Here is a 25,144-nt window from a genome sequence, read left to right on the forward strand (position 1 = left end):
GAAGGTGTGAAAGACTGGAGAAGGGAGTGAAGTGTCTTGTTTTCTTATTCATATGAAAGAACGTCTGGTTTTTTTAATTCCAATTAAAACAAAAGCAATCCCAAATATAGGTTTAAGCAAAACTTATGAAGTACTAACAATACTTACAAAATGAATGAATCTTTAATATGCCTTCAAACTGAAGATGGAAAAAAAAGAATTTTCCTTTCACAAAACCATTATACTGTATAATGATAAGCACAGTGTCTGAAATGTTTAAGAATTTTTAATGCAATCAAAGTTTCAAATGACAGAATAAATCAAAGTTGTGTGTTATTATATTCTTAACATCCTCCCCATACTCTTCTCAACTTCTGACACAATTCTCGGAGAAATAAGATCAACTTATCTGTTGTGATAGTCTTCACATGGCAACTGGAATACTCAACTCTGACATGGCGCCATGTTTTGAGGTGAACTCAGATCTCTACTTCAGTTATCTGTTTGCGTATTTCACTTTTTAGCACTAAAGTTTATTTTCCAGACCCTTGGCCATTCTTCCAGTTTCATCAACTACCATTTTGTTCATTCTTTCTGCCTTGTTAAGGTTTGTTCTTTTTGAATGAGGCCCTTTGGTTGATGCCTCTGGAGGTATGAAGGTGGACCGCATACAGACTTAAGAAAAAAAGGACCACGATGCAAAACTGAAGAATTTTGCCTATCCGGTTTTGTTGTAGGCGTGCTTTCCAGGATATCCACTCCAGCCAGTTCGTTTGCTCCTGTATTGCATACCCTGAATGTACTTAATTCACGCAGGATGTTTCCTCGAGCTAGCAGGGAGTGAATGACTGGCCTGAATGACATGCTTTGAGCTTTGAGCTTTGTGACGATGCTTGGGCCCAGAAAGAGGAGGAGGCAAGAAATGCTGGAGACAATCAAAGGCCCCTCCTCCTTTTCCTGTTTGGCTGATAGGAGCCGGTGAGTGTGGGGTTCAGGTCAGGTGGCAGAGAAAGTACAAATTGGTGATCGCAGGGTGGAGGGAAGAGAAGAAACCTACTGGGGATCGGGAGGGGGGAGTGAGTGAATGAACTGGGGATGGGAGTGGGATTCTACTAGCACACATCTCAATTACACACTTCCTACACTTCACAGTATTTCTCCCTGTGGCAAGGATATGCCTCTGTCACGAAGGTCCTTCTGCACAGGGCACAGCAGGTAGAGTTTGCTGCAAGTTCGCTCTCATAGGGTTCCAGCGCAACATATGACCCGGGATATGATGAAGCTGCTGCAGACAAATGGTGTTTTTCAAGGGGACCCACTAGAGGAGCAGCTCCATTAGCTCAGGGGCAGATTCCCTGGCTTGGAGTGGAAAGAGGGCAAGCTCAGAGCCCAGGATACCCCACTGGAAAAGCAACTGTGGTACAACTTCACAGGCTGTAAAAAGAGCTCCTGCAGGAGCACCAGAGGAGAGCTGATTTCTGCTGGCCTTGGTGTTTCCGCTATCTGGTACAGCACGTGCATCCCTGTCCACTGGAGTGGAGAGAAAATAAAAAGCAAGTAAGTAAATGAAGTGAAAAATATCGCCATGTATCAAAAATGCCTTTGCCCACCACAGCAAAAATTGTTTGAAAGGATATACAGTAAAAGATGCCCCTCTCCAGTGGTGTTAAATTGTTAAGCCAACTGAAAATGCAAAAGTAACCGGATTTAGATGGAGTTGTTTTTGTCTTTGCACAACACCATCCAAAGCAACATTTTTTTTTTTACTACTAGGAATGTAACAAGTCACACAATTGCTCTGCACATGTCTGTCATTACCTTGCATGTGACAGTCACACTGTCCCAGGACCCACCATGCCCGTAAAAAGGTCTAAAACTGCCAAAATGAAAATATTTGTGCCTTTCAGCTAGGGCCCACTGTTGCCCTGTAGCTAAAACTTGAGTAAAGTAAAATCCTTCTGTAGTAGATTATTAAAAAAAAAAATAAGTCAGCATCATTTTACCCCATTTGCAAAGCGGTGGAACAATAGCAAATGTAAAGGCATTTTGGCCACTATTTAGCCAACTTTCCAAAGGGTCCCGGTTTGTCTTTCTGCCAGTACTATTATAGAAGAATGGCAATAAAATTGGAATGAAGTCGGGTAAAGCTGTTTTGAATGGTGGAATTATGAGAGACTGATCTGACGGGGAATTGTGGATGTATATGGCATTCTTGAGATTAGTATTCGACTGTGAATAAGAATTTGTCCCCCGAGGAGATTGAGTGTGTTAAAGATTTCCTCTGAAGAAGCTCTGGTAGGGCGAAACAAGGCACCTTGTTGGGGTGAACATCGTTGGAATAGGGGGGTGAACATCATTGGAGTGGAACAGCTTATATATGTATGAAAATATGTAATGTTAATGTAATGAATTAGAGGTTTAAATACGGGTGAACAGTGTTGGAATTGTGGGGATGGAATAGAGTAACATATGAAATGTTCAAAATAATGAGTGAATACTGAAATACTAATTGGATTTTATGGGTGGGTTTAGATTTTATGTGTATGAATGAGTGTAAATGTGGACATGGGATATTAAAGGCATAGGGATATGAGATGTCTGGGGAATATTATAGTATGATATTATGTGATGTAAATATGACACTTCCACAGTTATAAGATGGATGAGGTTTCTCATCTTGGCTGATCAAAGTGTATATTTTATGCATATTGTGTGAATTGGTAAAGTGCAATATAAATTAATAAAAATTTGAAAAATATTTTGCTCTCTTTATATGGGATCATATACATGTTGTACTATATAATGAATTGTAGCATTATGTAAATGTATGATATTAATTATTAATGATTCCTATTGTGTGATGATATTGAATAAGGGTATTATCTCCAGGTAGTAGCCATCTTTCCCGCAAGGCTCCCTCTCTTCATTCGCATCCTCTAGACTTTATGGATCCACAGTGTTTATCCCATGCCCCTTTGAAGGTATTAACTTTCCATTGTTGCTGTTTGAGTGGCTCTCTGAGGGTCATGCCAATGCCCAAGATGCATTACAGTAGGCCTAATACCATATAGGTTCCAAGTATTTCTTGCTTTTTTGCAGGGTTTTCTGGCTGGCACCTCAGCAGTTCATGTAAATATAATAAACATATTGTACGTGATATTTTTATCTTAGAAAACTGTGCTTTGAATGCCTCTTTTCATGTAAATTTTGTTATAAATGCATAATTTTTAATTGTGTGTGAGGAGGGTGTGATGGGATGAGGGATGTAAGGATGTAAGGCTGTAAGGTTTTTCTAGGACACCTTCAAAGGGGCATGAGATAAACATTGTGGATCCATAAAGTCTAGAGGATGTGAATGAAGAGAGGGGGCCTTGCGGGAAAGACGGCTACTACCCTGGAGTTTCAAATCGTGACCCCTGGTTCTGCTGATTTTTTTCCGACGGAAAAGGTTTGTCGTTGTCTTTGAATCATTAAAACCTTTCAAGTATCTGAAAGTCTGTATCATATCACCTCTGCTCCTCCTTTCCTCCAGGGTGTACATATTTAGATTCTTCAATCTCTCCTCAAGTCATTTGATGAAGACCATCCACCTTTTTGGTCGCCTTTCTCTGGACTGCCTCCATCTTGTCTCTGTCTCTTTGGAGATACGGTCTCCAGAACTGAACACAGTACTCCAGGTGGGGCCTCACCAAGGACCTGTACAAGGGGATAATCACTTCCCTTTTCTTACTTGATATTCCTCTCTCTATGCAGCCCAGCATTCTTCTGGCTTTAGCTATTGCCTTGTCACATTGTTTCACCGACTTCAGATCATTAGACACTATCACTCCAAGGTCTCTCTCCTGCTCCGTGCACATCAGTCTTTCTCCCCCCATCGAATACAGTTCATTTGGATTTCCACTCCCCATATGCATGACTCCGCAAAAAGACAAACCTTACCTTCTATCCCGTCCGCAATGTCACTCGGAATAGAAGGTAAGGTTTGTCTTTTTGCGGATGACACTAAGATCTGCAACAGAGTGGACACGCCGGAAGGAGTGGAGAGAATGAGACGGGATTTAAGGAAGCTGGAAGAGTGGTCGAAGTTATGGCAGCTGAGATTCAATGCCAAGAAGTGCAGAGTCATGCATATGTAGAAATAAGGGCCAACATTCAGGTTGCAGGTGATACCTTTTTTAGTTTAACTCAATGCATCTGTGACAGGCCTTCAAAAACAGTGCTCCCTTTATCAGATCACGAAGAGACAGCACAGTTACACAGAGTTTATTAAACAGTGCAGAGTTAGCTAAGCCTGAAGATGGTCTGCATATGTTAGGAAGTTACAGGTGACATTTCAATTGTACATTTGGTCCAACTGGAACCTACAGTTTTCTGGCATATGCAGACAACCTCATGCCTAGCTGACTCTGAACTTTTTCAATCCAGTGTAATTATACTGTTTCTTCATTAACCTGGTGAAAGTAGCATGAATCTTAAAAGCTAATCGCAGATGTATTGATTAGTACAAAACAAAATATCATCTACAACTTGTTTGACCCTTATTTCTACACTATGTGAAACCAGATTTTCAGCAAGCCAAAGGTGCTTTTCTTGGGTACCAATGGGCACAGTTTTACTACTCTTCCAATGCAGAGGAGGAAGGGAGAAAAGGAGGTAGAAGCTAGGCCAGCCAGGGGTAACCATTATCACCTATATGCAAAGAAAAGAAATAGCATGCCATTCAGTGTTAGGCTTTGTGAAGATATCTGTAATGCCACTGAGGTGGTTATTGGTTCCAGTGCCTACTCATTAGAACTCCATCCTGTAGATCCCAACTACACATATACTCATAGAGGGTGCTCTGCCTTAATATATGGACATCATGGTAGGCCCAGGAATCTTGGCCATCATATTCGTCACAGCACACCTGAATGTTTAGGCCATGATAGTGCTTACAGTTCCAGTAAATGGTTTCCTGGGCTCTTGGAGAAATCAAACCCATATACGTGCAATCAATAACTCATTTATCCAATGAGACAGAGCAGTGCTTTGCAGCCCTCTCCTAGAGACACACCCAGCCAGTTATGTTTTTAGGATTGCACAATGAATATGCATGGAAACCAGGTATATGCAAAGCTATCGCATATATAATCATTATGAATATCCTATGCCAGGGATCTTGCAGTAATAATCGATTCTGACCTTAACATGTGAAAGCACATTAACCTTGAAATCAGAGAAAGCTATATAATAAATTGCATTTACTTAAAAAACTAAAGCTTCTCCTCAATTACAATGATTTTTGCTCTGTGCTCCAAATTTTAATTTTTTCTAATTTAGATTACTGTTAACGCCCTTTTAATGGGCCTTCCAGTGAGTTCTTTGAGACTGCTCCAACTACTCCAAAATTCCCACAGCAAGAGTAAAAAATGCCACAGGTGGTAAAAAATATGACCATATTACTCTTACATTGATTGCATTACACTGGTTATCGATAAAATTCAGGATCGATTATAAAGTCTTATGCTTATTACAGAAATCATTGCATAACAATAAGGTTGAATGGCTAGATCAGCCATTCATTTGCATACCTCTCACTCGGAATGTAAGATCTGTCAATAAAGGCTTGTTGACAGTTCCTTCAGTTCGAACTGCACATTTGAGCGAAGTAAGAGTAAGAGTTATTTCAATCGCTGGTCCTAAATTATGGAATTCACCACCCATGGAATTAAGGCTGCAAAAAGACTTTTCTGCTTTTAAGAAAGTATTGAAGGCATGGCTTTGTTAACTAGCCTATGAGCCTAATGTTTAAAATAAGGTAGTTATTTACACTGGCTGGCAAGATGTTTTGAAACTGGACTTTTATCCTAATTTTATCCTAATTTTGAATTAATTTTTTACCTCTGATTTTATAGTTTATTTACCTTTGCACTGCTTGCTTTTATTGATGTTATTTATTTGTATCTCCTGATTTTTTTGTAACTTGCCATTATGTTATTATCATTTTATTTTGTAAACCATTGTGGTTGACTACAGAAAACCAGTTTATAAACACATTAAATAAATAAATAAACCTCTACAAGAGGTTCGGAAAACAATGAAATAAAGGCTATCTTGTAGAAGCCCCTTTGCACCTCCCTCCTCTCTTGCTTAGCACAGGGATAGCAGATATAGTCAAATATGTGCAAGAATGGTTTCCAGAAAGGAGTAGACATGTCTGTAGACAGAGGATTAGCTGGTGCCATTCATGTCTCCTGCCACTCTCTGTTAGGAGCCAGCATATAAATATCTGAGTGATGTCATCACTTTTACCTCAACAGATAAGCCATGAGGGTGGTGAATAGAGGAGGCCAGGTACCTAGAGAACTTACTACACACCTGGGAGGTGAGTGTTCTGGACAGCCTGAAGGTACTAAGGCACTCTCTCATCTAGCTTCTCTAAATCTGGCTGGGCTCAAGTGATTCTGCTACAGGAGGCTCAATGTCTACTATAATGTACTTTAAAGAGCAAGACACACTATTAGCGCTAACGTAGATCAAACACATATCCATTTTTCGACCAAGCGGAAAGGAAACCACAGCACTCAACCTGCTCCTTTTACAAAGGCACTGTTAAATAGGAGATATCGTTTTTCTTTTTATTGTAAATTGCTATGATATATTGTATGAAAGGCAAATATAATACAGTTTAATAAATTAAACTAAACTTTTAGCTATACCAAGTAACCATTGATAGCATGAAAGAGTAAAATGGCAACTTGTTTCATCTACATTTTCCAATAGGCCCAGTCAAAGGAGAGAAAGAAAAAACGTTCCTGGCTTTCAAATCTTTAAAACAAATTATTGAGGGACTAACTTGTTTCTATGAAATGCTCTTTCACCTCCCGGTGCTAGTAGAGGGCCAGCCCGTTAAGCATGTGAGGAAAGAAACAGATAAGAGCACATTCACATCAATAGAGCTGACCTTCTGGACACTCCGATGGCACTATATGTGAAATGCAGGTCTATTCAGATTTGCAGCTTTTACAAAATTAAACTTCACTGCATTCTGTATATATATTTTTGAGCATTTTTTAAATAATAGTTTGATGTCTACAATATTATATTACAGGCATAGATATTTACTATATCATGAAAAGTTATTTGACAGCCTTTCAACCAGCACCCATTCAAAGTGTGCAAGACGTGAGGATAGCTACATGTACATACATCTTCCAGCAGCACACTTTATTCTGAGTTTTATGTCCGAAAAACTCATCATGGCATCCATCTCTGTCTGCCTCTCTCAGTCTTTCTTGCTCATCATCCTTCCATGCCCATCAGTTTCTGGTGACCACGTTTCGCCTCCAACTAGAGAAAGTGCCAAACACAAAAGACATTTCCATATGCAAGATGTGTCCCGGGAAGAATCAGTGACAATTACAGAGTGGAAATTTACAACTGGTCTGAGACACTATTAGCATGCCAGAAGTAAAACAAAAAAAAAAAAAAACCCAGACCAAATGAGCTGTGGTGTGAGGTAAAAGATGTCATGCGGAAAATAGCATATGATAGGAGTGGGATAAAGAAACAATGCATAAAAGAGCAGTGAATAACAGATGAGGTATCAGAGCCGGTAGAGAGAAGACAAGCACTTAAATCAAAAAGACATCATGATGAGAATGTTCAAGTCGAGGACAAGAGCCTTGATTGAGAGGTACGGTGGATGGTTAGACAAAACAAGCAGGGATTCATCACCAGAAAGTGTGCAGAATTAGAGAAACAGTCGGAGGGAGGTGAGGCGAAGGGAAATCAGCATACAGCAGAAGAGGTAACCACAGGGAGACCCCCAAGGGGCCATGCCAGGCCATCCCCGAGGATGAGGGAAGCGCCTTCGCAGGGACAAAAATGCACTTTTGTGAAGAAAGATTCTCCTACCAGATGTACATTTGGGACAGCTTCCAAAATTGTTCAGGGAGTTGCATAGTCTATGATTATTTCTGCCTGGGGATTCTGTACCAGTTCTCAAAGAAAAAAAGTGGGCACACTTCCTTCGAGAACTGCTAGAGAACAAGCACCTGAGAAACAATGCATGCAATTCTGAAAATGTTGTCGCCCCTGACTTAACCCCCATCTCTGAGCCTGCCTACTTTCCCCACAGGTAACAGCGCACATGTCATTGATCCCAAGGAAGGAGTGAGCCATTTTCACTCTCTATTTACCACAGTAAAAGGCTCTTCAAAATTGCCCTGCCTATGCCAAGACTAAATCAGGTACCAGGGTTGCACAAGGTTACAGCCAAGTGCATGAAAAGAACTTCCTGCATGCTCAGTTTGAGAAAAAGGAGCAAGGGTTAATGTGGCATTTACTCTGCTCCTCCAATGGGGATGTCCTCATTAGCAAGGATTGCATTCTTGGACATGGTAAGGGGAACGTTACATTTCTGGAGATGTCTGGAAGAAGTTAGACTCCTAGGTAAAGTAAAACTGGGGCTACTTCAGAAACTTACAGGACAGCAAGCAGTGAATGGTGGTGAAAAAAAACAAGACAGAAAGCAAACATTGTAATAGTGTGGAATATCACACTCATCCAGTCTGATTTTCAAGATATCCATGATGAATATGCATGAGAGATGTCTTCATACAATGGGGACAGTGCATGCAAGTCAATCTCAAAGTGGAGGGGGCAGCTTACCCATCCGTCGGTGTGCGTTCATCGGTCAAACTGCAGATCCAGCTTAGGCAGCCAAGGTGGAGAGAGAGGCTACAAAGGGAGAGCTTCCACCAATCAAAGTTCCTATCCACTAACCATGTGGTTATGCACACCCAATGATGGAAGGAAAGGATTCAACCAATCACAACAAAAGAATTTTTGGAAGGAAATGAAAAAAAAAACAAAACAAAGTCCAGGAATGACGGAAATGCCTGCCACTCCACTTTACAATTTAAACCATCAGGCAGCATTGTTTTCCAACTGAAAATCCATCTCGGCAGGTTAAAACACGGGTGCTATCAGCGGAAGAATCTACCTCCAGGACCATAAAGTGGAGGTCCTCAGGCAATGAATCCAATGATCCACAAGTGGTAACTCGGTCCAAGAATTTCAAATGCAACGTACATGTTTCCCAATATGTGTCTTAGCTTTAACTTGTAGTTGGTCCAAATAGAAAGATCAGAAAGGCAACAGATTACATAAATAAATCTGTGCACTGTGACAATTTGCAAATGTCGTAGAGGTAGGCAAGGATGTTTGAAGCATTGTCCTGCCAGCGTTAAATCACAGGCAGAGCGGTGTCCACATGCGGGATGCCCAGGCTCATTAACCAGAGTGGTGAGGTCACTGCTGGACTTGGGGAATTTTTTTTCCAGGCTCATTAGAGCATTCCGTGTGTTGATTTTGTCAGAGTTAATAGCGTCAGCCAGTAACAGAAATAGTTGGATATGTTCTTTGTAAACAGTGAAAAACGTTTCCTCCTGGACTTACACAAAAGGACTTGTTTGCTGTTGACCAAAGTTTGTTATAACAAGTATTTTTCTTCTGGTGTGTTAGGATTCAATTGTTTTGCAGTGACACTCTGTCAAAGTTACGCGAGTCCTGTGGCCTATGAATATGCCTCTCTGACTTGTTTAACATATAACTGTTTGGCAGCCTATGTGTTTTTCTAAATAAAAATTATTACCACAGGACTTTTTTCTTTGCATTTGAATGAAATATGACAGGAGGTTTCTTGAGCTGCACACCCAGTTAGAGATGTGTAGAAATGTCTGCATCAACCACAAAAAAGCGACAACTAATTTATGCCATCCTTTTCAGACATCATGGAAAATACTTTTTCATCTTAACCTTTAACCTGAAACTTAGAGAAACACATTACCACCGAGCAAATGATTTGCATTCCTTTTTCATCATTTATTCAGATTTATCTGACATCCGACAAAGAGATCTACAGTACGTAGCCTCAGAAACCTATGAATGACAACATCTGGATAATTTGTATTTTGTTTCAATAAAAGTAATCCCAGCTAGCAAAGAATCCAGTTTTCTCTTGGATCTATACACCCACTGGACCTCTGCATTATTTTTCATGAAAAATTGCCATAGTTCACTCCATATTCCAAGGGTTTAACTGGCTAACTCCAGGAGTTAGTTAAAACCCTGCTTCTGAAAGTTAAATGGAGGCTGCCCAGGCCTTCCCGGGACACACTCATGCATGGCCGGCAACCGCGGCCTAAATCTAGCTGGGCACGGCCACCTGATAATCCCGCTGGCTAATATCTGCTGCTTATTTTCGTCATCCAGTGACTTTCTTAAAACTGAACCACCAAGCAACAAGTTTTCATCTTTCCCTGAAAGGTTTTGTCTCAGGGTTGACTGTGTTTGCCCCCAAGTCTTTGCCTGCAATCTTATGGCAATGAAGGAACGAGCCGTAGCAAATTCTCATGGAATTATTTATAGGTGAAATGTACATTTTGGGCACTGTTACTCCCAGCACCGCACCAGCCAGGAGATTTCCAGAAAGGGGATGAAAAGGCAAGGCCACCGCCGAACAAAATAACCCCCATGCCTCAATGGTGCTGTAACTCCAGCACATCACGGAGATTTTCTTTTGGGTGTGGGTGTGTGAGAGGGGAGGGGTGGACAGTAACAAACTCCAAAGCACCTGGGAGCAGCCCCCTTGAGGGGCCATCACCCCTCAGAAGGCAGTAACCTGGGTTATCAGCGTCAGCCGCCAGTCAGAGCAAGGTTGAGATGGGTCGGCAGCCAAAGCAAAACGTCTTCTCCCTCCACTTCTGCGGGCTTCAGTTTTCAGCACTTTGTTTGATTTCTGTTCCGCCTTTCAGCCCCTTCACAGCGGATCACATTCAGGTACTGGCAGAAGCCCTGGATGGGTTGGGCCCTGATTCGCATTAACAACAAACGAGCACATTTGGGAATGCAGAGCTGCTAAAGCAGGAGAGATGGGACCTATCATCTCTTTCAAGGACTTAAGATCTCACAGAGCTTCTGGGGTATTTGCAGACGGAAGGAGAGAAGAGCTTTTTATTTAATCTGAAAAGCATGTTTGTGGTTAGGAAGGAAGCACTAGAGTCCTGCAGAGGTTTTCCCTTCTGATTGTTGGCTTCTGGAAGCAGAGCTGACACTGGATTTCCCCCCTCGAGCTCCTACCCGGGATGAGCAGTTAGTCAGGGCCTTCTGAAACTTTAAAAAAAAAAAAGAGAAGCGTTTCGGTGCTGGTTTTTGCAGGATTACCTTAATATGCAATGTGACAGCCTTGGCACCTGTGGGAATATTTATGCGGAGGAAGATGCCGAAATCATTATCCTTGGTGACCGGCCCACTCCTAAGTTTAGAGGGAGGTAGGCTTCAATGTAAGAGGCAGTGGCACCTGGCAACCTTTTTTATAAACAAAAAAAAATCTTGGTTTTTCTCTAAATGCTTATGACCGTTTTAAACAAATGTTTGGGACATTTTAGGCCTGGATGCTTGGTACACAGCAAAAATAATGTTTGTGGTACTTTAGAATACAATTTTTGGGCCTTCCCTTTGCTTCTGAGGCCAGGATGAGTGCTTGGAACATTCTCAGGAGAGGCTGATTATATATATAAAATAAAACTCAGTGGTGGCTTACAGCCTTATTAATATTCAAGTATAATAAGCCCCTGCCCCCAGGAGCTTACAATCTAAGTGTGAGAAAGCCAGTGACTTGCCCGAGGTCACAAGAAGTGGTAGTGGGGGAAGTGGGATTTGAATGATGCTTTCCCCCTGGTTCGCAGCCAAATTGTTCTAAGCACTAGGCCGTGCTTCTTTCCGCTCCACCTTCTTACATACGTGAACCTGTGGTAGTGTGAAACCAGGAGCCGGCTGGCTTACACTGAGAAAACAGAACAGCTTAGCAGTAACTTTATTCAGGATTTGCTTCGTACTCCAAAAGAGAGACGTAATGGCATTTTATATCAGAGGATACTTACTGTCGCTTTCCCAACGACAAAGTTTGCTTGGCTTTGCCTCATGCCTCGAGGCCCGACGCACTCTCACAATGCACAGTACCCTGCCAGGCATTATTGCCTAACCTTGCCACATGTGGTCTGGGGGTTTTCTCCTCTCAGGCACCGAAAAAGCCTTCAAATTGATACCAAGAGTTTTCTGCAGGCTTCACTTTTTGAAAATGCCTATAAATAATATTTCAAGATCTAATTTAGGTTCTGCATCAAAATGATTTAAAAGGCATCTCTCACTGGGGAAACCGTATTTCAGGGTTTTATTTATTGGAGTTTTTCAAAGTGTGTTTTTAATGCACATTCTGACTTTCTGCCAAGCCTTGCCATGAAGACGCTAATACTGAAGAAATCCACATTTTAAGACGCTTTATTTATTAGACTTTTGCTAGAGGTGTGGTTCCAGAATAATCCATCAAAATAAATCTTGCCCAGAACCGAAGCATAAATCTCAGAGATCATCACGCGTTACTCAGTCGGGTATCTTCTGCCTATTGCATGGCCTCGGCAGTGATAAAGCTTTTTGATACAGGCACTTCCAAGGGAAATTATTTGGGGAGGGGGTGTAAGCTGCACTTTTTTCACTTGATATAATGTGATGTGCTCAAGTTCATCCTAACTGAGATTCTCTGTGTTAGGGGTCGCAAACAGCAAATGAACTGGTTTCTTTGACCAGATGTATTCAAATACGTTCGATGACCTGAAATCCAGATCTGCACGTGGCTCTCAAGAACCAAGGTCGTTTACTCTGCCCTACTCCCATGCCTAGAGGGACCATGCAGTGCCATGTGCAAAGTGACAGCGTGAGTTAGCCCTGCCCGGGGTGGCACTATCATGAGGCAGGGTGAGGCAGCGGCCTCAGGCGGCAAAGTTTTAGAGCGGTAACAGTGCCCCTCAAAATATCCCTATGGCAGCCTTTTGAAAGGCATAAAAAGCGGGCACTGAGCCTTTATTTATGGACGATTTAGGCTTCTCCCCTCTTCCTGGAAATTCCCTGGGGGAGGGGAGAAGAGAGAGTTTCAAATAACTCTGGGAAGAAGTAAGTGATCCTACTGACTAGAAGTGAGTGTTGTGCCCAGTGACTCCTTCCTCAGGAGCTAAGTCCTTATAATTAACTCATTCCTGGAAGCCTATCAGACACTGTTGAAATTCAAGCTGCTGAATAACAGACTTTTCTTTCAGTTAACTGACACATTACCTATTCATCCCAGAGGCCAGTAGCAGGCAAAGGGTTGAGTACTAATGAGGTTTATTTACCAATCACAGAGTCTCTGAAGCCTAGAAAGAAAAGGGATGGGAGTCAGAGAGAACAGGAGACAAAGAGACAGGGATGTTATGAGGTAATCCTTACCTGCAACCTGTTTTTGGGCTGAGATAAAAACGAAAGGAGTTTCCCTATCTGCAGGAAGATTTTTCTAGATAGTTAACTTGGCAAGAAATCACTTATCCAGAGTACAGATGATTCTTGAGGGTAAATGAACTAAAACAAATATAGTCGTTTGTTACTTTGTAGAAACAGCAAATAAGGCAATTTTTGCATAATTTGTACTAACATACAGGCCGATACAGTACAGTGTTAGCCTGTCGTTGGACGCACGTTTTCCCTTACCCCTTATTCAGTAAGGGGCGGAAAATGCGCGTCCAACCCGCCGAACCTAATAGCGCCCTCAACATGCAAATGCATGTTGATGGCCCTATTAGGTATGCGCACGCGATTCAGAAAGTAAAATGTGCAGCCAAGCCGCACATTTTACTTTCAGAAATTAGCGCCTACCCAATCTACGGCAATCTAAACTATAAGAAATAAGTGGAAAAACTGTTGCCATTTTGTTCAGAATAGAAAGATCATTTTTATTTCATATTGGTGAGGATTTTGTAATATTTTATTTATTTTATTTATTTCAAGTTTTTATATACCGACGTATAGCAATCTGCCTTCACACCGGTTTATTTTGTCCATAAAGTAAAGTGATCTCCTGGTCTGTGTGAAGAATTCAAAAGTCTTTGTGGATTTTTTGACCATCTCGCCACTGCAACATCACCCAAGCACTGCAGAGAAATTCATCTAAAGCATTCGGCAAACAGGTGAGATTAAATTGAAAAATCACATGCAAATTTATGGAACTTTAGGGACACAAATTTTATTTTACTTGAACTGAGAATTGGGAAAAGGGGGAGAATCTGTGGTTTTCTGTTTATAAATTTCAAAAAGATAATCTGTCTATCTTTTCCGCTGCTAAGCTATCTTTTCTGCTGCTAATCTGTCTATCTTTTCTGCTGCTAATCTGTCTATTTTTTCTGATGCTAATCTGTCTATGTTTTCTGCTGCTATCTTTTCCACATCTGTTTTTTTCTCCTGTAGAGTATGAGTCTAAATGCGGTATGTAAATGCGCATGTTCTGGTTTTGCTTGCACTTTTTGTAATAATAATATCTTTTCATCTGTTCCAGCTTCTGCTCCCCACCTCCAGGAGAAATTTTAGTTGGTACCCACGCCCATTCCAAGTTATACAGCTGAGAGGTGCTGAGGCGGGTTTAAGTGGTAAGGGATGGAGAGTTTGCATGAAACATGAGCGTACAGAGCTAATACTAAAATCTAATTCCGCACACAAGGCTCTCAGCTCCCTGTGGCAGCTCAAATGTAGATTCTGTGGCACCTTTGTTAAATTACAAGGTCAAGTCATGAATTTACATATGACTGTAAACCTAATATACACAAAAAATAATTTATACTGAAAATCCAGGCTCTAAAGAGTAAATTTTCAAAAGGGGCATGTAACATCAAAAGTATGCACATTCACTGCACAAACCCAGACAGACAGACTGCTACTGACCCATTCCACCCTACCCAGCCCGTCTCTGACTTCCTCTTTCTCCCTCCGCAGACAGACACCAGCAAACTTTGCCTATGTCCAATAACCCACACTCCGAAGACACCAGCTCCTACCTTCCCCTCTACCTCTCCCTTGCTGCCAAAAGACAGGGCTAACAGGACCTAATTGAATATGTGGGCACAGAACGAGGGGAAGTCCTTTTTGAATAAGGCCCATGGTGTCAATAAGACCTAATTCGGCAGATACAGTACACACCTGCCAAATGCACACCAGCAAAGAAGATATACTTAAAGGGCAGTGAAGTACTGTATACAGTAAGGATAATTCTAGTCCAAAATCCAAGTGTTCTGTAGCATATTTAATGAAAATAAAGTATATTAGACAACATATTTTGTATGTCTTGCAAGATGGAATTGTCATAAATCACTGCGGTTTAATCACTATGGTAAGTTACTCAAGGATCTGAGCAGAAATGATGGTGTCACTACAAAAGCAAGTGCTGCAGAAAATCAATAGCGCGTTATTTATTTGGCGATTCGGGCTGCTGCAGAGAGAGTATTAGAGTAGTGCTATTTTGTCAATTCATCTTCCTAAATAATAGCACGTCACTGCATACATTTCTATTATGTAGGGTCAACAAACGAGGTGTTGTTGCTACTTCTGTATTGGACCAGCCCATGATGTTTGTGAGGAGGCTTTGAGAGTTCTCCTCCCTTCAGCAAGCCAGTAGGCACTGAAATGGGGACAAAGGACTGACTCTGCAGAGCCACTTGCAGGTATCTGAAGTCTATGTCTCTTTCTAGCCACAGTATCTCAGGGCTCCAACAGAGCAACCTCAGCACCATTCACATTTCTATTGAAAATGTTCCTCTGTTCACAAACTTCCCATATTGCAAATCAGTAAAGGTTTGGACTGGGAAACTTAAACATATTGGACCCGTTGATGGATATATGCCAACCTTTCAAACCTATATACAGTTAAAGCTAAGCATGAGAGATGAGGCTGTGGAACAGCTGATTGCCCTGTTAGCCTTAGATTTTGAAAGTGAATGGCCTGATCTTCTCAGAAAAGTCCCAGTTTTAATTGCACGCATCTCCCTTGCCTACATTTCTTTTGCCATACAAAGGATGCATTTTCTCTGGTGGATTGATTCCATCTACCACTGATGTCGCGGGTGCTCTTCCGATGGAGGACGTCCTCCAAAAGGCCCCGAGCTGGCTGGCATGCTCATACAGCCCGACACCCAGTGCACTTGTTTTCACCGTGGGCTATGAGATGTGACCTTTGCTCTTGATCAAGTACGCCTAAGAAGTAATTTGGCTTTTTTATTTGCAGAATGCCACACCGAAAAAAAGTCGTTAGTGGAATTGCAACTTGCAAGAGAGGTCGTCCACAAATATCCTGTCCCTGGAAAAGAAAATATTGATTGCTAACCCAAGAGCATAGGAAATGGACCGAATGTTATTCTTTCTGTCTAAGACTCAAAGATTATAGATAGTATTTATGTACATTTACAGTGAGCTATTTTCTTCTGGGGGAGTTCTACAAAAAAAAATTTTTAATTCTGTATAAGCAAATTAACATCCTGTACACAATGTTTAAAAATTCTGCAAAGTTCTGCATTTTGTCTTTATCAAACAATACAATATAAGAACTTGCCATAATCACGTCTTTGAGTAGTAATTAATTTAAACTTCAAAACAGGAAAAACGATCCTACTCAAGGAATACAGGAATAGTCCGCAATAGCTAGGGCTTCTGGTTTTTTGGGATTTTAATTTAGCAATTGCAGAGTCTAAGGGCAGTGCTGACGTCTTGCAACCGCCGATACTTGCGACAGCACAGCAGCGTCCGTGGTTGTGGCTACAAACGTCTGCAGTTGAAAATGCTGACTGCACTTCCCCCTGGGCTCCAACACAGCCTAAATGAAAAGCCCTGAACTGCAGAAGCCTTAACCATAAGGGAGTAGGACCATTCTCTCTCCTTCCTCCAGCGAATCCCCTCAACACTTTCTCACTTCCCTTCCCTCTTCCCCAGCTTCTCAAACCCCCCCCCCCCCCCCCCCGCCCAATGCTCTTACCCCTTCCCCCAGCTCATCTCAATACTCTCTCTCCCCATCCCCAACTATATGACTTGAATGCTATTTCCTTCACCAACCTCCTGGAAATCCTGCTCACAGAGAAATATGCACAAATGAGTCAAATGTGGTATTTTAGTGGCCAGACTCGGGGTGCACACATATAAGGGGCGTGCGGAGGAGGGGGAGGTTCATTTCAATATTTTTTTCCAACAGTGAGGGGTTGTCATTTCCTATTTCATTTTAACAAAACCACCACATGCTGGCGGGAGCCACTGCCTGTAGCCCCCTATCGGAGGATTTGCACCGCAATTGCCGGGTTAGATGGGGGAGGGGGGGAGAATCCCCTAGGAAGTTGCAAATGAAGGCTTGCGGTTCCATCTGAGCCCAGTCCAGGCAGGTTCTGGCTCAGCACATAGCGGAAGTTCAAAGAAGCAAGAGGAAATCACCAGAGCTGATGAAAAAAAAAAGCGCAAGCCAGGGCAGCACCGCCAAGGTGTCTTTTAAAAAAAAATGCCAATTCAGCAATATCCAACCGCACCTCTCAAGGATAGTTGCCAAAACGCGGCCAAACTGACCGGTCAACCCAAGATTTTCCTGCAAATATTACTGAGCTGCCCAGTATATCAGGCCCAGGTTGAGTATTCGTAGTCACCCTCTATAAATTGCATGTGTCACCTTGCACTAGCCTTTTTTTTTTTTTTTTTGCGACTCTCTGCGTGGTGATCTGATGCCACTACAGATGAGTGGGATAAACAGGCTTCTGTGTGCAGTTACAGAATGGCCCTGCCTGCATTTCCTCTGGAGTGTGGCCGTGAACGGCTTAAGCTTTCAGCGGTTAGGCGTACTGTCTCCAGGTGAAAAGGCTGCTTTATATCTTAATCAAATGCAAAGACGTCGATCCAGGGACCCTAAAGAGCAAGGAGAGGCTGAGAACCTGCAAGGTTTGATCTGACTGAGCCTGGCAGGTCACAGGCCCTTGGTCCTCCACCGGAAGCACCTGCCTTGTACATTAATGTGAGGAAACCGTCCTCCCACATCACTGGATCAACGCTGAGCAGCAGGCAAAAGAAACCTGAGCTGCTGAAGGCTCGCTCTTTAACAGATAAAAGAGCGGGGAAATCCATTGTCCAGTCTCGGATCCATCTTCAGAGCCAGCCAGTCGATAATTACAGGGCATAAGAAGCTAAATAAAAGGATGGGCTAGGAACCGGACCACGGAGGGCTAATTCCCTAGAAATGCCTCATTTTGGCCACATGAGCGTGTGGAAAGTTCATGCCTTCTGTTCCTAATTTAAAATGTTAGAACGCGTAATATGTTTTCTTTTTTTTTTTGCTTAGAATAACAATTAGCCCCTTGGGACAGGACTTTTATGATCACTCACTGGCCTGCCAGGGATAAAGGGCCCTGGCTTCAGCTTGGGTCGTGCCCGACTAGTGAGCAGTAGCAGCCAGAAAATGCCTTTATCTACAGGGGATTATGGCTTAATTAAAAGTAGATAATGCATGCAATTAAGCTATTTTACATCTCAGTCTTTGATTTAAATATGAGTCTGTATCTCCTCTGTCTAACATCTGAGACTACAGAGTATCCAGATCTATTAGCACTGTCCCCTTCCCCCGGTGATCTGGCGGCTATGGATTCCCATCCCCCTGCTGCATTGGGACACTAATGGCTCCCACCCGGAATAGGGACAGGGGTTTGGTGACGTAGGGATGGGGCTCAGACCCCATTGTCCAATTTAGATGTGAATAGATGCACTAAAAGGGACTACGGTATACTGGAGGAAAGTTAACAAGCCCATTCGCCACTTTGGCAAATCGAAATGTGAAGTCTTGAATGCAAACAGAATCATTTTGGATACTCAGCATCAAAGCATAAAATAAAACCGTAACCCTCGGCTCTGTAATTCCAGTACAGCACATGTCCAGAGGATCTTACCAAGCCTCTGTGCAATCCATTTGAAGCCAGTTTGAAACCCATTTCAACTGCATTCCATGATGGCCGAGACCATTCATTTAGCAACTGCAAAGCAAACTTAAAGCTAATTGGAAAAGATTGGTTTGAACCTTTTAGATGAGAATGTTATCAAATACATGTTTTAAACATGTGAATCTTTAACGTCATATCTCCCAGATAGGACTAATTACGGCCTGTATTCTGGGAACTTCCTAGGTGTGCAAAACATGAGCAAGGATTTATCTTTACAAAAAGAGTGACGTTTCCCTTGCTGCTGCCTAAATATACTGCCAAGGTATTGACTTTAAGTTGTCCCTACCTTCGCCTACATGAGCCAGTGATGGACATTTAAAAATAAAGTTGTATACATTGCTCCTGTATTAAATTTCACAGCGAAAAAATCTGTGACTTGCTGCTCAGTTTAATGAAGAGCTACTCTGTTTGTCCTTGATTGTTTGGAAAAGAATGCCTGTGCTATACTCAGCTTTAATTCAAATGTTTTAGAAAGCTTAGCATTTGTAATATTTGGTCGCAGAGGCTCTACTGCTGGGTAGCACTGGAGGAGAAGTAACCATCATTGACAATGCAGAAAAATAAAAATCCTTACCCCCCTGTTTTAGGTCTCTCAGGTGTTTTGAGAAATGTCGGAGGCCTCATTTGTCAAAAGATAGACATTAGAAGAGCAATAACGGAGTGCCAGGAGGGTCTCCCTCTCAGTTTCCAATCATTATGAATGCCCACAGCGCATTGCAAGTGATGTTGCCACCAGGTTCCGAGTTGCAGGATGATTGCGTGAAAGCCCTGGTAATGTTAATGGTTCTGGTGTTGGCTGATGTTGAGAAAAGATGAAATTGTGGAAAGGAATGACAGGAGCGCCGTGCTAAGAAAGGAAATAGTCAGCAAAGCTGAGAAATAGCATTGATATTGTGCAGGATTTCCCCATCGAAGCAGCTGCGTTCAGTTCTGAAACATGCAGACTGGGTCAGAAACACCGCAAACTCCTCAGGAGCTGTGCCCTAAGGGACTCAGACGCTCTTCCGGAAATGGAGGGAAGACGATGGAATAAAGCAGCAAAAATGGGAAAAACGATGCTCCAGTCTAGATACTGTACAAGGTGTGCATTTTGGGGGCACAAACCTCTCCTTGAGATTCCTTCTCCAAAAGTTGCATGATTGCATATGACCCACAAGTGTGCCTTTTCTGTTGCCGGATCCACCCTCTGGAACTCTTTTCCGATTGACATCAGACAAAGTGATTCGGTTAAGAACTTCAGTAAACTTTTATTTTTAACTTAGGCTATTTTTATGTGTTTTAACCTATATTAATATTACCTGTAATTTGTGCTATTTTATTCTGCTTGTTTTATTATTATGATACCTTTTTTTTTTTTATTTTATGTTTGCCTTAATTTTATTTCTGTTTTATTTGTTTGCTTTTTGGATTTATTATTGTGAATGTATTTCTGTTCATCGCCTAGGCCTATAGTGTTAGGCGATCCATAAATCTCAATAAATGTAAATGTACTCCACCTAGGGCTTACAATAGGATAAGATTTTCCCATTTTCTAATATTCTTTTATCCACATTTCTGTAGTATGCAACAATTTTAACTAAGGCATCTGATAACAGCTATGGATTTACAGGAATGTGTGTCCACGTACGGTAAAAGCCCCTTCATTCAGCCCTTCTCTATCCAGATTGCCCAACATCTTGGCTGGGAATTCAATGAGGGGGAGGGATGAGAGGAGGGCGGGGGGCGGGGTTGGATTAGAAAGCAGTGCTGCTTTTCTCTGTGCTGTGCTCCCTCCACTCTTGTACCACCCCCTTCCCCCTACATGGGACAGGAGAGAAGGGAAGGAGAGGAGGAGTTGGAGTAGGGAGCAGTGCACAGTTTATCTCTGCTTTGCTCTGTCCACTTCTGCATCATCCTCTCCCCTCTTGTTCCCTGCAAGGCACAGGAGAGGAGGGAAGGGGGTTGGATTAGAGAGTAATATAGTATTTCTCTGCTCTGTCCACTCCTACTGGGCTTGAAAAAGACACTTTTTAAACATGTCTAGGATGGGGAGGTTGGCTAGTTGCTCTACAGACCACCAGGGACATTTTTTCTAGGGCAGTGGGGTCTTTTACTAACATCTGTGGCCCCTTTAACTGCCGAGCATCAGTGTGCATGTTACCATGCTAGAGCTCCCAGGAGAAAGTTAACTGCTGCTCTTAAGGTGCAGTAAAACGTTTCTGGAATAACACGGCTTGCAAAGCTGAATGAAAGCCATGATATTCTGTTGGCAATGAGTTGCTTTGCATGCATTTGCGAGCGATGCGACTCATTAGCATGCCTGCATCGTGCTGGGTTTAGGGGCCTGCAAATTCCATGTATTACTTCTTTTCTTGCTGTGCTAATGTCTTTTGCTGCACTGTAAATACATTAGTGCAGCTTAGTAACCAGATCTCTTAGTTGACGATGGATCTATGTGCACGGATAGTAGAACAGTGGTTGCCAAATCTGTCCTGAGGGACCCTCAGCCAGCCAGATTTTCAGGATATCTGCGATGAAGATACATGAGTTAAATCTGCATGCAATGGACATCCTGAAAACCTGGCTGGCCGGGGTCACCCAGAGCAAGTTTGGGAACCACTGCAGCAGAAGATATAAAAAGCTAAAAAGATCCTATTTCCTCCCCTTGTTCCTTTATCTCCCTGTTATTTGTAACTTTATTTTCCTTTCCAATGATACTTTCCCCGTTCATTGTAAATCGATGTGATATGCAAATGAATGTCGGTATATAAAAGTTCTTAACAAATAAATAAATACATGTTATTAAGCTCACTAGGTGTTTTGTTCAAAGAAATGCTGACAAAATAACATAGAACATACTGACACAGCCTCCCATAATGGGCTGTGAGATTTCTTACTACAGGTGCTCTGGTAACATGTATCCCTCTTATTGATGCTAATCTAGTATTCCTCGGGCAGCAACCCAGTGGTCAGCAGATAAGGACAACTGGTCCATTCGGTCTTCTCCGGCCTCTTCCTTTCTTTGCTCTTCCCACTGCTCCCTGTCCCACGCGGGCCTGCCTGCTACCATTTCTGCTGCCCATCGCAGGCCCCCTCTCATGCCCTTCTCTTCGGGGCCTGAGAGCATGACTGCTGTGATATGCCCCATCCCCAGCCAGTCCAGAGCATCCGGGTGGCCTGGGACTGTGACGCTCCTTGGCAGCCGTGCTGCCACTCTTGGTACATCCGGCTGGCCAACTGAATGGTGACTTTTAGAAGCCCAAAGCAGATACTGAGCATCCGGTAGGTTAATCAATGTCAAAAAAAACCTCACATCCCGTAGGGCGTAAAATTCCAAAGCCAAAACTACTGTATGTGTGTGCCATCCACCACAGATTTTCACTTCTTTTGCAAAGTAGTTTGTGCCGCCATAGTTACTGCAACAAAATATAATCAGCGTTGCAGTAAATTCCCCTTTGCCTGCAGCATCAGAAACCTCCTTTTCCTGCTTTGCATGCTGCAACTTGGCAGAGAAGACCTGGAGGGGGAAGTAATTGGTGTCAGCGCCAGTGAACAGGAGCTCTGAGCATAATTCCAAACCAGCCCCAAGAGTTTCAGATACGTTTGCCCCCACATCTCCGTGCCTGCTAATATATTCACTTGCCTCTGGCTAAAAAGAGGTGCACAGCCCCTGTCACATCCTGAGATCGTAAATGAGGCCATGATCGATCCTGCCCGTGGCCAAATGCATGCTGCAGACCTTACTCGAAGAGGGGAGAGATTTTCTCTGCGTAAAAATGGAAATATTTTTCAATAAATAAGAGCAATGTTGTTCTTACTTTCAGAAAAGAAATCTCAGTGGCTCCGAAAAGCATCCAAGAAGTGAAGCACATCCGTGGTGGCACCCTGTGAGCATCAAAACCCGATAAAGCACTGGGGGGGAGGGGCACTGCTGGACAACCCAAAGGGGGACTCCAGGAACCAAATCTGAACCTTATTGGTTTCAAATTAACTCAGAGGGGCTGGCAAATGGTCTCTTGCCAGCAGGCGCTTCTAAGGTGCTACTCTGTCACCAGGATGAGAGACAGAACTGTCCTAAAAGCCAGGGCCAGTTACAGAAAGAGCCCATAGCCAGAACCTCAGCAGCTGAGACCTGCAGAGCTCGTTGTGACCAGCAAAGAGCTGGAGAGGTCTCTGTTATCAGTTAAGGGGCTCCAGTGTGTGCAACCACTGAGCCAGGTTCAGGAAGGGTCATCCGGAAACCCGTCCTGAGCCTTCCCAAAGAAATCCCAAGTGGATTTTCAAAGACCTCTAAGTGCATTTGGATTTTTATTTGAATCCAAGTCTAACTTTTCAAATGCTTTTTGGAGTATTCTAATTCCCAAATCCACCAGTAAAAATCTGACGTGAAAAGATTTGTGGATCCCATTCGTCTCAGAGCAAGTTGAAACGCATCTGCTTCCAGTTTCATTCTGAATTGCTTGCACCTCTCTGCGTAGAAACAGCAGATATATATTGTCTTGACTAAACTGTCATGTGTGGGGGCATAAACACCCCAACACAGCCGACCCGGGTCAAATCTCCCAGGAACTGCGCTGGATTTTCTCTCTCTTTTAACCGTCAGAGGCACCAAAGTTTATCCATCACTGGCACCGTCATCTAACTTCTATGACATATTTACAACGCCCTTTATCTCATGCCGTTTGCTTCCCAGAAGATGACATGTTATCAGCGTGCAAATTCCCTTTACAAATATAAATATGTCCACTAATTACCTTCCAAATTTCAGATCACACGTCTTCATTGCTATGTTTGCTCTGTGCGCAATCACTTGAAGTCACCGAGGGCATTACCTTCATTCTTTAAGCTGCAGAATTGGAGAGCTGAATTGCCTGTTCTGTATATTGCCTAAACTGATATGTTTGTACAATGACAGGAAGCTGACATTGTAATCACATTTTTCTAGTGCTTTACCTTAATTAGAAGTTATCTGAATGACAGCAGAGGAGCTAAAATCAAAGTTTGCATGACATATTTATCACATACGATTAATGAATGTGCTATTTACGGTGTTTTTATGATGTTTTGTTTAATTTGTAACTCTCCTAGAGTGCTATGTGCATAAGGTAGGGGAAAAATCAGAGAAAAGAAGTATTTAACAGCTAACAACACATTTTACACTTGATTGTGTTTTTTAAATTATGCAAATTAAGATACACTATATTTGCCCAGTGCAGAAATCTGTATTCCCCCCCCCCCCCCTCCATACACACAATAACAAATCAGTGCCAGATAGTGGGATGAGGACCACGGAAGCCAGGGTTCAAATCCCACCGCCGCCCCTTGTGACCCTGGGCAGGTCACTTCACCCGCTGTTGCCTCAGGTACAGACTGAGATTGTGAGCCCTCTGGGCACAGGGTGCCTGGAAGGCGGAATATAAACTTAATAAGTATGGTATTTATTTTGCAGAGCCTTCTGTGCACAGACAGGATAAACTGCCTGGAAGAGGCACCTCTTCTTCACAGAGATTGGTAGAGGCAGGATTATAAACCTGTCTATGTGCTCTTTAACTGCTGGACTGCACTACGCACCTCTGTGGTCAGTTCTGCTTAGCTGTGGTGCGTGGATCGCCTTGATCGGCCCTGGTTCCACCAAAAGCTGCTGCCATGCCGGAGGTCTCTTTAATCTCCAACGATTCATTAATCTCGTTAGGAATAAAAATCCCCCAAGAGCAGAATCCCCCACATTTTCCCCGCTGGAATTCTAGCTTTCATCAGGTTGCAGGCCAAAAGAGCTGAGGAAACCGGGCAAAAGCAGTGCACGGCGCGCTGCAAAACCCTGCAGGCGTGAATGAAGCGCATCGGATTGAATTTATCTTTATCAAAGCAACCGAAAAGGCGGATTTCAAAGGCCCTACGCTCACCAAAGCCGGGAGATGCGTATCTCGGCCCGGTGCGCGCGGCGCAGATTTTAAGAAGCACCAGAGTACGTGCACATCTCCCGGTGCGTGCAGAAATGGGAATGACAAAAAAAGGGGGCGGGTCACGGGCAGTCAGGGTACACAACACGAAATGTGCGCATAAGTATTCACGCACACAAGCGCGCGCCGGGGTCCCCTACTGCGTAGCTTTACTTCTGCTATGGATGGTGTGCAAGTAATGAAAAAAAAACAAAAAAACAAAACAAGGCCAGTTAGCGGGGTTTTTAAGGGTTGGGGGTAAAAGGGAGGCATCTTAACTAGAGGGGTTAGGAAGTCCTCTCCTTTACCTGGGTGAGCTGGGAACAGACTGGGGAAACTGGTCATTGCGTCGGCGCGCGTATCTAATAAAATCCCCCTCCCACTTGCGCA

The 25,144-nt window shown here is 42.9% G+C and overlaps 1 long non-coding RNA gene across 1 annotated transcript; it reads right to left on the reverse strand.

Moving 5' to 3' along the window:
• Positions 1–258: 258 nt before the first annotated feature.
• LOC115075352 lies at positions 259–8,739 on the reverse strand. Its single transcript, XR_003852474.1, has 3 exons — positions 8,632–8,739; positions 7,168–7,308; positions 259–1,509 (listed from the first exon to the last, which is right to left on the reverse strand). It is a non-coding gene; the product is annotated as an uncharacterized LOC115075352 (long non-coding RNA).
• Between the last annotated feature and the right edge of the window lie 16,405 nt (positions 8,740–25,144).

Source organism: Rhinatrema bivittatum, chromosome 13 (assembly GCF_901001135.1).
Source record: "Rhinatrema bivittatum chromosome 13, aRhiBiv1.1, whole genome shotgun sequence".
In the NCBI taxonomy this organism is placed as follows: domain Eukaryota; kingdom Metazoa; phylum Chordata; class Amphibia; order Gymnophiona; family Rhinatrematidae; genus Rhinatrema; species Rhinatrema bivittatum.